The following is an 18,330-nucleotide window of genomic DNA, read 5'->3' as shown; positions in this document are numbered from 1 at the left end:
GCATGGCAGGTTTGCTCTTCGCGCGGGCTGTGGGCTGTATGGCTGCTCTGCTGCCGCTGCGTGCTGCTTCTATATCATGCTGCTTGCTGCTGTTCTTCTGATGTGCGCGGTTCGCAATTCTCTCGCTCTCAGCTGAACTTCCCGATGCCGGAATATGGGAAAAGCCTCCCTTTAACGGTTGTGCGAGATTGATGATACAATGCTCGATGAAACAAATTAATTTCGCATAACTTGCATGCAATAGTTGTAACCATAAATCGAGCTATAGAGCAATCTAATGATGTGATTTGGATATTCCGCGGGCATAGATCTAAGTACCGTAGTCCGGGGATGAATTACCCACTTGAAAGGTTTTTGAAAGATGCAAAATATTTAATGCAACATTGATTAGACTCGGAACAAATACCTACCTTGCCAATTCCTATCGATCTTTCATCGCAGAGAACATAAATTTGGAAAATCGTGTTTGCTTCTCAAGCACAAAATTGAATCGAACGGCTATTATTTCGATTTTATATTTCGTTTATCAATCAAATGGATCAAAATTTACAGAAGTGATGGTTGTTCTGGTGTATGATACAATCATCAATCATCATTTATCACACCGAACCAATGGTGGAGTTAAGCTCGGGCACGATGGGCATGTGATCCACCAAATCGGATATATATATATATATTTAGAAGAATTCTTTAGGAATTCTGCCAGTACTTTCTCAAGAAATCCCTTTGGAAGCTCTAGGAAGAAATTTTCCTTAGGAATTTCTTCAGAATTTCTTCCAGACATTATTTGGAAAGTTCTTTTAGGTATTCCTTTGTTCATTCCTGCGGATTTTATTTAACAATTCTTGCAGAAATTCCTTTAACCTTCTGAGATTCCTTTTGAAATTCCTTCGAAATTTCCTTTGCGCATTCTTTCGGGAAACTTTTCGTTAAGAGATACTGCAGTAGAAATTCCTGGAAGAATTTCCAAATGTGTTTTAAGAAGAATTTTCGAAGAACAACCTGACTAGATTTGGGACATGAATTTCTAAACGAATTTTTGAAGGAAGGAATTTCCCAAACAATTGTGAAAAGAATCCTTTTTCTACAAGAATTCCTTCAGGAGCATCTGAAGGATTTTTTTCGGGAATTCTGCAAGTAATTTCTCCGGAAAGTGTGCGTGTGTGTGCGTCATCCTCTATTCCTCACCCAACCGGGGGTGTTGATTAAGTAGTACTACGAATAATTTGATCAGATCTCATGCTCCGTAATGGTGCCCTTTTTATTACGACAACTAGTACGATAAAAGGGAATCACATCTGAAGCAAGAAATGTTTCTTCAGGCTGTGGAGGGAAACAAGGGCGTAGCCAGAGGGGACAGGGAGGGGCCGTCGCCCCCTAAATTGTGGAAAGATTGAACCGGTACTGAAATGAATTCCCTCAAACATGTGCACTTTACGATCCAATCATATACAGAAATAGGTGGTTGAAATTCAAAAGATTCCCAAAACTTATTAGGGGATCCAGGATCCATAATATATGAAAGTTCAAAACAATTCGAAACATTTCGGGCTCAAAAATTCTCCTTGAAATCCTTCTAGAAGCTCCCCTGGGAACTTCTGAATTCCTCCGGAAAGTTATCCACAAATTCCTCTGAAAATCGTTCGAAAATCCTTCTCATGTAATTGTAATTCCTCCTTATCTAGAAATCCCCCATTAAATTTTTTTTAGGAAGTTCACGAGGAAGTTCCTTGAAGATTTATTTTCCTTTTTCAAAGATTTACTTCTAGCTATTTCTTCGGCTATTCTCTCTTCAAGAAAAATCCGGCATTTCCTTCAGGTATGCATTCGAGAGTTCCGTCAATAATACATACGGAATTTCTTCTCAAAATCCTACCAGAACCTTCTTCAAAAATTTATGACGGAAATCCTCCGATTTAGCTCCATAATTTCACTTGTAAATCTATAAGAAATTCCTTCCGAAATTCTTCTAGGAACTTCTCCGGGCATTCCTCTCGGAACTCTTCCTTTAATTCCTCCGGGATTACTTCCAGGAAATTTTCCGGGAATACCTCCAAACATAGCGAAATCATCTAGCATTCCAATCTGGAATTCTTTTCGCAATTACTTCAGAATATCCTTCAAGAAATCCTCTAGAAATATCTTCATGAATTTCTCCTGGAATTCGTCCAAGTATTTCCCCAGAAATTCTTACAGGTATTTTTTTTTGGGAGTTTCTTCAGGTACTTCTCCAGGAATTCCTTCAGGAATTTCTCCGGAAGATTTTCCGCGGAAGTGTACTAGAATTCCTCCAGTTCTTCCAGAAATTTTTTCGGAACAAACCGCAGGGATTTTCTTCAGCAATTCATCTGGGAATACTTTCAGGATTTCATCTGGGAGTTTCTGCATTAATTCCTCCTGGTATTTTTCTGGGAATTCCTTCAGATATTTTTTCGGAAATTCCTTTAGGAACTTCTCTAAAAATTATTTCAGGACTTCCATGTGGGAATTCCTCCGGAAGTGCTTGTGGGAGTTCCTCCGGGAGTTCTTCCAGGAGTTTTTCCAAGAAATTTTCCGGTAATACCTCCAGGAACTTCACAGGGAATTCCTGAACGACATTTGCCAGGAATTTCACGGGAAATGGGATTTCGGATTTTCCTTCAGAAATATTTTTTCTCTTCCTCTAGGGCAGCGGTTCTCAACCTGGGGTACATGTACCCCTGGGGGTACCTTCGCTGGCCAAAGGGGGTACCTCGGACAAAAATGCGTAATGGCGGATGTATTACAATTCCAATAAACACTTATTGATCAAATTTTGATAATTATGTAATGTTTGATACCAAAACTTTGCATTGTACATGATATGCTTGGCGATTAGTAAACGAAAACCTATTAGGTGGATTCCTCAGCGCCGGACACATCAATGATCATATTTTGTGTAAAAGGTATACAAGTAAACATAATCCGAATAACTAGAGAGTTTTTCGTTGAATGAATTATGTGTTCGGCACTGGGGGATTTCCTCCTATTCCTGTGACCTGGGGCGCTCCTTTCAAGTGACTTGGAAGTCTCCTACCAAGAGGCTCGGAAGCCTTCTTTCAAGAGGCTCGGAAGCTTCCTTCCAAGAGGCTTGGAAGTCTTTTTCCAAGATGCTTGGAAGTCTTCTTCCAAGATGCTTGGAAGACTCCTTTCAAAAGGCTAGGAAGTTTCCTTTCAAGAGGCTTGGAAGTCTCCTTCCAAGAGGTTTGGAAGCCTCCTTCCAAGAGGCATGGAAGACTTCTTTCAAGAGGCTTGGAAGTCTTCTTCAAGAGAATTGGGAGACTCCTTCCAATAGGCTCGGAAGCCTTGTTTTGAGAGTCAGAAGTCTCCTTTTAAGAGACAAGAGTCAGAAGTCTTCTTTCAAGACACTCGGAAGCCTCCTGTCAAGTGGTTCCAAACCTTCTTTTGAAAGGCTTGCAAGCCTCTTTCAATAGGCTTGGAAGCCTCCTTTCAAGAGGCTTGAAAGCGTCCTTGCAAAATGCTCAGAAGCATCCTTTCAACAGCCTCTGAAGCCTACTTTCAAGAGGCTCAGAGTCCTCCTTTTAAGATCCTCGGAAGTTTCCAAAAATCCTCAAACTATGTATAAACCAAATTTAAAATTTTGTTCACAGAACAGCGAAAATTTGGGTGGAGGTACCTCAATGAATGTAATAGCTTAAAGGGGTACCTCTCCAGAAAAAGGTTGAGAACCGCTGCTCTAGGGTATTCTACCGGATGTTCCTCTGAAGTTCCACCAGTAGCTCCTTCGGGAATTCAATCAGGCTTTCTTCCAGGAATTCATTTAGCATTTCTTTAGGCATTTATCTACAAATTCCTCCAGAAGTTCCTCGGAGAATTTCTCTGGGAGTTCTTACAGGAATTTATCCGGGAGGTTCTTTTAAGAATTCTTCCAGGAGTTCCTCCTGGAATTCTTACGGAAGTTCCTTTGGCAGTTCATCCTAGATTTCTTACGAGAGTTCCTCCAGGATTTCCTCCGGAAATTCTGCCTGTAGTTATTCAATAAATTCCTCCAGATGTTCCACCGGCAGTTCCTCCGAGAATTCCTCTGATAATTTTTCCGGAAATTCCTATAGAAAATCCCCCGGGAGTTCCTCCGGAAATTATTCTGGGAGTTCCTCCGGAAATTACTCTGGGAGTTCCTCCGGGAGTTCCTTTTCAGAGAAACACCCGGAGAATCTGCCGATGAAACTCTCGGAGGGATTCTCGTAGAAACTGCTGGTGGATCTCCCGGAGGAATTCCGGAAGGAACTGCCGGAGGAGTTCCCGTAAGATCTCCCGTAAAAACTCCCGGAGGAATTTCAGGAGGAAATCCTAGAAGAATTCCTACAGGACCTCCCGGATGAGCTCCCAGAGAAACTATCGGAAAAACTTCGGGAGGAATTTCCAGCTTAATTTCTGAAGAAAGCCTAAATGATTTCCTGAAAAAAGCCTGTATAATTTCCTGGAATAGCTTCTGGTGGAACTCCCGGAGGAATTTCCGGAGAAACTCCCGGATGAATTGCTGGTGGAATTCCCGGAGGAACTCTCGAAGAAATTTTCTGGAAGAATTTCTGAAGAAACCGGGAGAATTTTCATAGGAACCCCGGGGAAACTACCAGAAGCATTCTCGGAAACAAGAGAATTCATCTTATAGACAAATCTCGTCTAGCTGAAACCTTAGTTGGGGTTTGTAGCTGGATCATCATCATCATCAGAGGACCTCCCGGAGAATTCCCTGAGGAGCTCGCAGAGAAATTCTCGGAGTGGAAGCTTCTGGTGGAAAATCTATATAAATTCCTGAAAAAGCCTAAAATTCCAATTCTGCCGAAATTAACGGAAGAATTTTCAGAGGAACTGCCGATAGAACTACCAGAATAATTATCGAAGGAAATCCTAGAGAAATTCTTGGTGGAAATGCCGGTGAAACTCCTGGAAGAATTCCAGGAGGAATTTTCGGAGAAACTCCAGGAGGATCGCCCAGTGGAAATCTTGAAGTTTCCACCGGAATTCTTTCAAGATTTCATTGCGAATTAATCTAGGAATTCCTCCGAAAATCCCATTTTTGATTTCATTTTCGGTATAATTTCTGTATAAATTTCCGGTGGAATTCCTGGGGAAATTCTTTGAAATTTTCACAAGAAATTATTCGAAACAATTCACGGAAAATTTTATGGAATTTACACAAGAAATTCGAAGATTTTTCGTGGAATTCTCAGGAAAGTTTACTGGCAATTCTGCGGAATTTCCACGGAATATTCTTATTCTTAAAAATTATGGGAAGCAGCACGAAATTATTTGAATTATTGCAGGGAATTCTGCAGAACTTATAAAGAAGTTCGTGAAGATTTTCTTGGAGTAAATAGTGATGGAATTTTCGGATCAATTCCCGGCAAAATTTATGGTGGAATTCCTGAAGACACTGCCGAAGAAGTTGCTGGAGGCATTCCTAAAGAATCCCTGATAGAATTTCGGATAGAATGCCAGGAGCAATTGTCGAAGGAATTCCTGGAGAAAGCTTGCATATTGATATTTCTGCCTATTTTATAATAAATATTATTTCAGAGAGGATTTGTTTAGAAATTCAGATATATGGTTCTAGTTTTCTTAAACTTGTGGAAGAATGCAGGATTTTTATAATAATTGTTATAGCCGATTTTAAATTCTTTCTGAATACTAAGCTCGTTAATTTTTTTCTCACTTTATTTAAAAATATCTGATGAGCAATAAATCACGCATTTTTAAATTCATTATTGTTTTAATCATTATTGTTTCGATTAGGTTTGGATTTGGTTTCATGTGTTAATATTCATGTGTTTTATAAAACTACTATAAAACTACGACTTAGAAGTATCCTGGCTACGCCCATGGAGGGAAAGGGTTGTACTAGTTGTTCATAACAGGTACAGCAAAACTTCACAAGGACGCCCTTACTCATACTAACTACTCAGAGAGTAGAAGGTCAAGAAGAGCCACCGTTGCTAACTAAAGCGTGAACCGGATACCTGGGACTCCCACAATATCCGCGGCAATAGCAACAAACGATGCCCTGTACGTATTTAGTGCATATTTTTTATAGATTGTAAAGAAGAATAAAGAACTGGAACGTGCTTACCAATTTAGTTTGTCCAAAAGAGCTTCAATTTTGAACAGCGAACACCAAAGATATATGAAGAGACCACATAATTTTTTAAAGTTATTTAATTTCCTTCTCACTAATGTTTGCTGTATTGTTCGGTAGCCATTACACTTTGACCACGACGTCGAATGGTAGTACTATCACACATATCGGCACTAGATCAAACCGCGGAACATTTCGGGTAGCTGGTCCCTGGCCCTATCGAGGAATGTAGATCAATTCTCAAACGTATAAGTTGAAGGCCATGTGCTGATGTATTTGAATAAATTTCACAGAAATATTTTGTCATATACAGAAACAGACAAAAATTTGTGACAGCGAAATTATGTTGCACCCATTCACACGCGATGTCTACTTCGAACTTCGCAAGGAACTTCTCCGGGAAGTCCATCGAAAATTCGAACAGAAGTAAAACAAAACCCTGTTTTGAATCTGAAACTAAGCCTAGCAAAAAAACCAAAAATATCGGGGTCGCAGTCGATCCATCTACTTCTTTGGATATTCTCGAGAATTCCTAGGGAATTTACTTCAGAAGTTACTCAGGAAATTTGTTCGGTAATCAGTCAGGCGATATTTCATTAATTTATTCAAAAATTCGTTCGGAAAATCCTCCCCCAGGAATAGATTCGGTTAGTCACCCAAAACCTTCGAAAATTCTGTCAGGAATCCCATCGTAAATTTCTTTTCTCTCCTCTAGGAATTTCTTCAAAAACCAGGAATTCCGTTAGCAATTCGTTCGGAAACTCCTAAGGGAAATTCTGAAATTTTGTCCTACAGTTGTGTGAAGGATTTTTGCTGGAAATTCTGGAGGAATTACTAGTGAAATTTCTGAGGAAATGGAATTTCCGATGCTATCTGAAGAAATACCTGAAATAATTTTTGATTTGGAAGTTTTTGGAAAAACATTCCAAAAATTTCAAGAGACCATTTCAATAAATTAGACGATTACATTGAATTTCATAGACGATAAAATGCAGTAATAATTTCGTAATATTTGAAATTACTTGACATTTTTCTAGTTGATTTATTGCTTGTTTGACTACTGCCTCCAATTGTAGTTCTTAATACTACTGACGCCAAATCGAACCAATTACGTCAAAAATGCTGGTGCCACCATTACTAGAGCTCTGGCGCCGCCAGTGCACCAAACCATAAAGATTTCGGCGAACTGACGCTTTTCGCCACATTGATAAGAATGGAACTGAATTATGATAATAACAGGGCTGGTAGCGACTAGTGTCGTCAAAATTGTGACTGCAGTGATCAACGCTGACGGTAAAGAGACTAAATAGTTACTTTCAGTTTCAGTAACAGTGACAAAAAATTACATTTATATTAGGTACTTGAAATTGATTTTTTAAAGGCCGGTTCTTCAACTTCAGCCTAATCAACGTCCATAGCCCACACTCCGGAAGCACTGATGATGATAAAGACGCATTCTAGGCGCAGCTGGAACGTGAGTACGACAGCTGCCCAAGCTACGACGTCAAAATCATCATAGGACATTTGAACGCTCAGGTTGGCCAAGAGGAGGAATTTAGACCGACTATTGGGAAGTTCAGCGCTCACCGGCTGACGAACGAAAACGGCCTACGACTAATTTATTCCGCCTCCAAGAATATGGCCATTCGCAGCACCTACTTCCAACACAGCCTCCCGTATCGGTACACCTGGAGATCACCACTGCAGACAGAATCACAAATCGACCACGTTCTGATTGATGGACGGCACTTCTCCGACATTATCGACGTCAGGACATATTGTGGCGCTAACATCGACTCTGACCACTATCTGGTAATGGTTAAACTGCGCCTAAAACTATCCGTCATCAACAATGTTTGGTACCGACGACCGCCGCGGTACGACCTAGAGCGACTGAAGCAACCTGATGTCGCCACTGGATACGCGCAGTATCTCGAGGCAGCGTTGCCGGAAGAGGGTGAGCTCGATGGTGCTCCTCTTGAGGACTGCTGCACACTTAACTCATTTCACCGTATTCGGTAAATTTTACCGAAATCTCAACAGCAGAACTGTTCGGTAATTTATTTTACAGATTTTTTGTAATTTTTTCCATTGCTCAACAGTCAAAATCACCGAAAATCAGTTAAATTATTTACCAAACAGTTCTGCTGTTGAGATTTCGGTAAAATTTTACCGAATTCGGCGATTTATTTTAAGTGTGTGGAATACAGTTAAAGTAGCCATTAACGTCGCAGCGGAGAGCAACGTCGGGTATGTGGGACGAATTTGACGGAACGATTGGTTCGACGAAGAGTGCAGACAGATTCTGGAGGAGAAGGACGCAGCGCGGGCGGTCGCACTGCAGCAAAGTACCCGGCAGAACGTGGAACGTTATAGACGGAAGCGGAGACAGCAGACCCGCCTTTTTCAGGAGAAAAAACACCTGGATGAAGCGGAGTGCGAGGAGATGGAACAGTTGTTCCGTTCTCAAGAAACACGGAAGTTCTATCAGAGGCTCAACGCATCCCGCAAAGGCTTTGTGCCGCGAGCCGAAATGTGCAGGAATAAGGATGGGAGCATCTTGACGGACGAACGTGTGGTGATCGAAAGGTGGAAGCAGCCCTACGAGGAACATTTGAATGGCGCTGAGAGTACAGGCAGTGGAAGTCAAGGCAGAAAAGGTGATCACTACGTCAGTTCAGCGGACGATGAAGCTAACCAGCCCCATCTTGAGAGAAGTTAAGGATGCCATCCAACAGCTTAAGATCAATAAAGCAGGTGGAAAGGATGGTATCGAAGCTGAGCTCATCAAGATGGGCCAGGAAAAGCTAGCCACTTGCCTGCTCAAATTGATAGTCAGAATCTGGGAAACTGAACAGCTACCGGAGGAGTGGAAGGAAGGGGTTATATGTCCTATCTACAAGAAAGGCGACATGCTGGAGTGTGAGAACTTTCGAGCGATCACCATCCTTAATGCCGCCTACAAAGTGATATCCCAGATCATCTTCCGACGTCTGTCACCATTAGTGAATGAGTTCGTGGGAAGTTATCAACCCGGCTTCGTTGACGGCCACTCCACAACGTACCAGATCTTACTGTACGGCAAATCCTTCAAAAATGCCGTGAATACCAGGTCCCAACGCACCATCTGTTCGTTGATACCAATGCGGCATACGACAGTATAGACCGCGTAGAGCTATGGAAAATTATGGACGAGAACAGCTTTCTTGGAAGCTTACCAGACTGGTAAAAAAAACGGTGGATGGTGTGCAAAATTGTATGAAGATTTCGGGCGAACACTCCAGTTCGTTCGAATCATGTCGGGGACTAAGACAAGGTGATGGACTTTCGTGCCTGTTGTTCAACATTGCGCTAGAAGGTGTCATGCGGAGAGCCGGGTGTAACAGCCGGGGTACGATTTTCAACAGATCCAGTCATTTTATTGGTTTCGCAAATGATATGGACATTATCAGCCGAACATTTGAAACACCCGCCTAAAACGCGAAGCAACAAAAGTTGGACTGGTGGTGAATGCGTCAAAGACAAAGTACATGCTTGTGGGCGGAACCGAGTGCGACAGGGCCCGCCTGGGAAGCAGTGTTACGATAGACGGGGATACCTTCGAGGTGATCGAGGAATTCGTCTATCTTGGACCCTTGCTTACGGCTGATAACAATGTTAGTCGTGAAATACGAAGGCGCATCATCTGTGGAAGTCGGGCCTACTACGGGCTTCAGAAGAAACTGCGGTCAAAAAAGATTCGCCACCGCACCAAATGTGTCATGTACAAGACGCTGATAAGACTGGTAGTCCTCTACGGACATTAAACATGGACAATGCTCGAGGACGACTTACAAGGTAGCTAAAGCCGGAAGGGAACGATGGGCAGGACATGTTGCAAGAATACCGGACAGCAACCCTGCAAAGATGGTGTTCGCGTCCGATTCGGCAGGTACTACGGCTTCGATTCTGGCCGCTTAGTGGTAGGAGCGCCATCTGAAATCTCGTACACAGTTGCCAGAGATGTTTTCGTTGTAGACTAGCTTTCGTTGAACAGTTTATGGTAGACTTGCCGGCCGCAAGTCGAAGAGGGTATTTTTTCTTCTACAGAAATTCTGGGAATTTCAAGGTGGGTAAGAATGTCGAGGAGTGCAACAAAGCCTTGAAACAACCCTTTCATCACGATTAGCATAGCACAGATGGTTAACAGCAATTTAGGGCGGATGAAAGGAGTACAAACATTACTCTAATGAACTACAGAGCGAACGATTTAAAGTTGTTTGCGAAAAAAATGTGATTCAGAACCTGGTTGGCGACCAAATGTACAAGTTCTTAGGATTCATAATGTATCTACACCACATTACAGATTTAAGAATGAGTGTCATCATATTTAAAATGCAAACAATAGTACTCATATTTCATTATTCACAATCATCACAAAACATCTCTATTTGATAGCGTGTTTTCTTCAACATATTTCCACAAGATCATTTTGTACATTTCAACTGCCTTATCGAAAAAAATCGTACATATTTCATCCACTAACTAGAAGGGCTACGGAGGAACGAAATAAATCAATCTAGTGAGTGATTTTGGTGAGAAAACTACACATTATGGCGCCAATGAACGTTCGTCACTTGTTTTTATTTCTATTTCGAGAGTGGACGAGAGATATTTTCCGCTGATTCGTGATTCACTGCATTTTTGAGTGTGTGTTGGTTTACATCATTTTTCCTAGCTGATCGATAATTATTCCTTGCATTACGGTCTACTACTGACTTACTTAGGGTATTGTTTTATTTATTACAGTTTATTTAGTATGTACATCTATAATTATGTTTGTATTTTTGCCAGCAGGTGTACGTCGTGAAGGTGTGATTTTTTTTGGAGAGAATTATCTATTTCCGCGTCATTACTATTATTTTGTAGTTGCTAACCGCGTGAAAGTGCCGTGAGCTAGTTTTTTGCATTCTTCATTAGTCATTCAACATGTGATGGGTGAAACAATTGTTTTTACGCTAACCCTGCAGTTATGGATCACTCATTATGGTTAAAAACCCGATAAATAATACTCGTAATTTTTTTTAAAGAATCGTGTTGCCCTATCGAGCATTATTTTTATGCGATGCCCTTCTCTGCTGCCCCAGCTGGTTATCAGAGTTATCCATCCATCAACGGATTTCAGATTTGAGAAGGTTTGCTGGCAAGTCAAGCCATGATCTCTGATGTAGTAATACCTAACTTGTTTGAGGAAATTTGCCACTGCCAGCACTGTGAAAATGGCATTGTAATATAAACTACATGGAACAACTATGAGTTGTACGGTAGCGCAGTAACAATAAGATACTTTTTTTCATTGCTTCATATTGATGATTCGAAATTATTACTCGTAAAGGTAAATGATAATTAGGAAAAAAAAAAGACGCGAAAAAGAGAACTACCCAATTTATTGTTATTCAGGTTTTTTTTTTGTAGAAAGTAGGGCGAAGAATATTTAAAAAAAAATGGTTGAATTAACCAGCATATGTTGACAAAGCGATATAAATCGTGAAGATCATTTGAGCTGTAAAAACGTGTTCGTTTGATTTCGTTTACTGTAAAATTTATGTCATGTCATGTAGTAATAGTTCTGTTGGTCGTAGTATGTCACTTATCTATATTAGTTTTCAAGTTAGTTAATTTCGCTCAAAATATCGTAACTGAAACTGATCCATAATAAGCGGTAATCCATAATTGTAGGGCAGCGATTCTTATTGGATGTAGATATTTAAAACATTTAAACATAATTTAAAATTTGTTTTTATTCTGATTTTAGTGGCGTTTAGATTGATCCAGTTTAAATCCATAAGGAAAGTTTACCAGTTAAGTGCTAACTTCTATTGCAAGTTTTTCTTTACAGGTTGTTGCTAATATAAATACTTAATTCAAACTAATACGAACGATACGGTTTCTTTCAACTTATACACCTATTTAACCAATTGAATATCTGTGACAGTGTAGGCAATGCATTGAATGTCTAGGTCAAGGTTGTTTATTTGATATTCCTTAAACAGTTATTCTTGTTTTTTTAAACAAGTTGTCCGTCAACTGATGTGTTCCTTCCTGCTGAGATTACATTAAATTGCATACTGGCGAACATAAGTATGGATCCCATATTCAGAGATATGCAAAGCGGCCACTTTAAACCGATTAAATTGAGAGCTGTAAAAATCTGTTGTGAAGAATAGTGAATTACTTCTTTTTTTAAAAGTACGCGTTTGTCTGGATTAAATTATAAAGAAAAATGTTTGGAGTTTTATGCCAAATCATTTTTATGTCAAAATACGTGGCTATCTAACTCGTTATGTCAAATGAAATAGCCCCGACTAAATGGCACTTGGCCCAGAAACCTTCCGACCAATACAGTGGTATGCATAACAAAGTGCCCACCTGTTTTGGACGATTTTGATAAGAACTACCGACGACCACAGCCGATGGTGAAGGTTTATTGCTGCAAACGTTACCGGCGCGTTGTGTTGCTTTCTTTTCCCTACAAACATGTCGGCTCTGCGTCGGTGATCGAAAGGTGGAAACAGCACTACCAGGAACATTTACAGGCAGTACAGGCAGTGAAAGTCAAGGTAGCGGAGAAGATGACTACGTCAGTTCAGTGGACAATGGAAGTCAACCAGCCCCCACATTCAGGGAAGTTAAGGATACCATCCAACAGCTCAAGACCAATAAAGCAGCTGGTAAGGATGGTATCGGAGCAGAGCTCATCAAGATGTGCCGGAAAAAGCTGGCCAGTTGTCTGCACAAACTGATAGTCAGAATCTGGGAAACTGATCAGCTCCCGGAGGAGTAGAAGGGAGATGTCATATGTCCCATCTACAAGAAAAGCGACAAGCTTGAGTGTGAGAACATTCGAGCAATCACCATTCCTTTGATCACCTTCCTAAATCGTTTCCGAAGGCAACAGGGTGTCTCATCGCGAACTTGAAGCGGATTATAACAGCTTCGTCTCTGTTTCCTTCCGTGAGAATATCGCCCGAATCCAAGAGGAAGTGACAGCGAATCCAACACCTTTTTGGCGGATTTTTAAAGATAGGAACAGAGCTGATTCGATACCGCTGGAAATGAGCTTCGGCGACAAAGCGAGTCATGACTTCGAAGCCTCTGTCGAACTCTTTGCCGACCTCTTCAAATCCGTGTTTAACGCCAACTCTCCGCCGCATTCCCCGGAACTTTTAAATTCACTACCGTCATGCGATATCCGTTTTCCAAGTCCAATTATAACTGCAGCAGACATCACCCGGACGCTAAACTCTATTGACCCATCCTAAGGCCCTGGATCAGATAAATTACCTCCCGCTTTTATTCGCCGGTGCTCAGAGGTACTTGGTGAAACTGTTTGTTGGAAATTCAACCTGTCTTTATCGGAAGGTGTTTTTCCGGATGCATGGCAATTGTCTGCGGTGACGCCTATACATAAAGCGGGCAACACACGGAAGGTTGAAAATTATCGCCCCATTTCCATCCTTTACTGCCTGGCCGAAACTCTGGAAGTTTTGATTCATGATAAAATGTACTTTGCGGCTAGACCTATAATCTCGGATTATCAGCACAGTTTTGTGAAGAATCGTTAAACCACCACGAATCTAATGTCGTACGTAAGCATGCTCAACTCCAGTTCGGAAAAACGATATCAAGTGGACAGCATATACGTGGATTTTTCGAAAGCTTTCGACAAAGTTCCCCATTAACTAACACTGCAAAAGCTTGAGACTAGGATTCCCTGACTGGCATCTAAAGTGATTGCGCTCCTACCTACGAGACAGACATGCTTACGTTAAATTAAGATCTGCAACTTCCAGCCATTTCGCAACTCCAACCGGCGTGCCGCAAGGTAGCCATCTTGGCCAGCTAGTATTCAGCTAGTATTTTCGTCAACAATTTGTGCCTACATCGGACTATGTACGCTGATGATATGAAAATATACCGCATAATAAATTCACTGGTCGACTGCGCGGCGTTACAGCAAGTTAATGACACCGTGTAGATCAAACGGTATGGAGGTTACCGCTCTGAAATGCAAAGCGAACAGTTTAAACAAGAGCCAGACACCGTTCAACTTTTCCTACGCGGCAAACGGTGTTTCTTTGGAACGCGCTTCAATGACCATGTAACCAGGATTACAACGAAAGCTTTCGCAGTACTGGGTTTCATCCGTCGTAATGCAGTGGAGTTCCGCGATGTATAGGCGTTGAAAATACTGTACTGTTCGCTTATTTGCAGCCTTCTTGAATACGCTGTCCAACGTTCTTTTGTACGTTTCGCGTTACGTACATTACCATGGGCCGATCCGCTCCATTTGCCCCCATACGAAAACCGATGTCAGTTTATAAAGCCTGAGACCTTATGCCAAAGTCGATCTTTCCTCCAAAGGATGTTCGCCTTCGATGTAATTGACAACCGGATAGACTGCCCAGATCTTCTACGTCAGGCGAACTTCTATGTTCCAGCACGTCGTTCCCGCCAACGTCCCCTATTTTATACAAATCGGCATCGCACTGTGTTTGGACAAAATCACCCGTTGGAAAAATGTTTTATTATGTTCAACGATGTACCCACGTTTGATTTCAATATCAGTAGAGAACGTTTAAAAAATAGCATAAGGTAATTATAATAGTTATAAGAATATCAGTCTGTGCAGCTTAAGCTGAAGACGGTGAAAAATAAATAATGCGGCCTACAAAGTGATATCCCAGATTATCTTCCGTCGTCTTTCACCAAAAGTGAATGCGTTCGTGGGAAGTTTTTAAGCCGGATTCGTTAAAGGCCACTCCTCCAAAAATGCCGTAAATAACAGGTCCAAACGCACCATATATTTATCGATTTCAATGCGGCATGCGACATTATAGACCATGTAGAGCTATGGAAAATTATGGACGAGAACAGCTTCCCTTGGGAGCTTACTAGAATGATCATAGCAATGAAGGATGATGTGCAAAACTGTGTGATGAACTCGAAGCACTCCGGTTTGTTCGAATCGCACCGGGGATTAATACAAGGTGATGAACTTTCGTGTCTGTTGTTCAGCATTGCGCTAGAGGGTTCCATGCGGAGAGCCGGCTGACGGCTGATGGTAATGTTGAAATACGAAGGCATATCATCTGTACAAGTCTGGCCCACTACCGGTTTCAGAAGAAACTGCGGTCAAAACAGATTCACACCCGCGCCAAACGTGTCACGTAAAAAACGTTCATAAGACCGGTAGTCCACTACTGACATGAAACTTGAAAAATTTAATATGCTTGAGGGGGACTTGCAAGCACTCGGAGTATTCGAGAGACGGGTGTGTAGGACCATTTTTGGCGATGTGCAAGAACACAGTGTGTGGCGAACACGGCGAACCCAGCATAAATAACGTAGGCAAGACAGCCAATGTTAATTATGACTTAAGTGAGCATTATTTTCACATTATAATTACGAAGGATTGTTAACAATAATGTAAAAGGGCTATTACAGAACTGATTGATGGTTTAGTTGAAATTCGAATTTTCTTATAATTTTGTAGTTCCATAATTTAAGGGTTGAAGCCAAAATCACCAACTTTTCAGCACAAATTGATATTTAGCAAGGCTTTTATATAACCATAGCCGGGATCAGTACAAAAGGCCGAATCACAAAAGGCCGAACCACAGAAGGCCGAATCACAAAAGGCCGAAAATGTTCTAGCATACCACAAAAGGCCGAACCCCAAAAGGCCGAACCACGAAAGACCGAATAATACAAAAGGCCGAATTTTAAAAGGCCGAATCATTACAAAAGTTACAATCTTTCAACCAAGAGAACTTAGAATACTCACAAATTTACGTTTACTTTTAGTATGGTGCCCCATTAAGAAAAACTTGTCCACGTGTTTTGCAACTACTAGCAGCGATCTAATCAATCTTATTCAGTTGAGGTATTTAACGTCAGTTCAACGTCAAAGCTCAATCTTTCAATTGAAAGAAGTTATATGACGGTGTTTACAGAGTCAATTTGAATCCTTATTATATTCCATAATAGATCAATCTTCATTGCAGTAATGAAAGGATGAACATAACTGAACACTGTATACGTATAAATATTAGCACTTTAAAGTAACGGTGTAATCCAAGAGCTCCAAGTAGTATTGGGAAAAGTTGAATTCCTAAATCTAATGCAAGAGCCCAAGTTGAATTCCACCGGATTCATGGCTCACAGAATCGAATTGCCGACTTGCATTAATGTAGGAGTTGTGCGCTTCATGACGCATGCTTGTGCTAATAATGCGCACTACTCATGATCTAATTGCGACATCAGAAGCTAAACAAAATCAAAATTTCAAATTATTATGCTTTTAACTAAAAGCTGTATAACTTACGGTAACGCGGTGTTCTTAGACGTATTTCATTTTCTCCCAATTTAAGAGAAACTGATTTCACAAGACTTTAGTGAGAAATCACAAAATAATCCGAATATTCTAAATTATATTAAGTATTTAAATAAAAAAAAAGTTTGAATTAAATCGGCAGACCAACAAAGTGGACCGGAGCGAGCGCGCGCTCGCTCCGGTCCACTTTGTTGGTCTGCCGATTTCATTCGGCCTTTTGTGATTCGGCCTTTCGTGGTTTCGGCCTTTTGTGATTCGGCCTTTTGTAATTCGGCCATTCGTGATTCGGCCTTTTGTGATTCGGCCTTTCGTAGTAGACCCGTCGACTTGGGGTGGTATTGCCAACTGTATCAGGAACAAGGTCATCTCCAGAATTAAGAGTCGCCGAACCCTAAAAATGCATTTCAAAAATCATCAAAATAGTTACTGTCTGAATTAGAGATGATTCCAACAACGGATATGGTTTTAATCGTAAAAAATAGCTTTAGATATTGTATTGTCGTAGAGCCAGTGGTCAACAAATGGAATACGACATTTTCAAGCGAAACATTATTTAAACAAGGTTAGGGCAGAAGTCGAAAGACAAAACGTCGAAGAGAAATGGTCGAAAAGGACAAAAGGTCGAAAGGACAAAAGATTGAAAGGGCAAAACGTCGAACGGGACAAAAGGTCCAAAGAATCCAAAGATCAATAGGTCGAAAGGGACAAAAGGTCGAAATAGAGAAAAACTGTAACGGAGGGAATCAATCTCGCACCCGAGTTGCTCTACACAGTTGGCAAAAACTCTGCTCTTTTATTTTTCACAATTTCAACAATTAGATAAAATTCATTCAGTGAGTACAACTAATAGATGAATGTTTGAGTTTTCTAAATGTCACTCCGATCTGTCAAAATGACGCACGCCGTACATCAAATACACAGGCGAGTATTTTCAAATCGCCAACTTTGCCAACTGTGTAGGACAACTCTGCCTCGCACAATACAAGTGTTATTCATTTTCTAAATCAACCATCTTTTTTATTTTTAACAGAACTATCTAGATATTCATAATGGTGTTTTATAGTAATTACTCTTTCTTAGAAAATTGCTCATTGATGAGATGAGTGTGATATTTCTGCTTGAAGTTAAATGCATTTGTTTGGATTTTGGAATACACCCAAATTGTTCTTAATCGACCTTTTGTCCTTTTCGACCTTCTGTAACTTTCGACCTTTTGTCCATTCGACGTTTTTTCCCTTCGACATTTTGTCTTTTTGACCTTTTCTCTTTTCGACCTTTTGACTTTCGACCTTTTGACTTTCGACCTTTTGTCTTTCGCTTGTCATAGATTCTTTGGTCCTCGCTCGTCTTGCCCCGAGAGGGTGGCCATGTCGCCCCATATGATAAATATAGGCATCATAGCCTCCTTAGCCGTGTGGTAAGACGCGCGGCTACAAAGCAAGACCATGCTGAGGGTGGCTGGGTTCGATTCCCGGTGCCGGTCGAGGCAATTTTCGGTTTGGAAATTGTCTCGACTTCCCTGGGCATAAAAGTATCATCGTGTTAGCCTCATGATATACGCATGCAAAAATGGTAACCTGGCTAAGAAACCTCGCAGTTAATAACTGTGAAAGTGCTTAATGCACACTGAGCTGCGAGGCGGCTCTGTCCCATAGTGTGGGGATGTAATGCCAATAAGAAAAAGAAGAAGGCATCATAAAAACACACGTCATTAATCAGTGTCATAGACAGGTCATCATGAAGGTGTTTCATGGATAAATCAGCAGAATTCGAAGGAGTTTCACTCTTTGTATTACCGCTTAGGGTGGTCTTCTTGCCCTACTTTTCCTTAAACCTGTAA

Source organism: Armigeres subalbatus, chromosome 3, assembly GCF_024139115.2.
Source record: "Armigeres subalbatus isolate Guangzhou_Male chromosome 3, GZ_Asu_2, whole genome shotgun sequence".
Lineage (NCBI taxonomy): Eukaryota > Metazoa > Arthropoda > Insecta > Diptera > Culicidae > Armigeres > Armigeres subalbatus.
Note: the sequence above shows the minus strand (reverse complement) of the source record.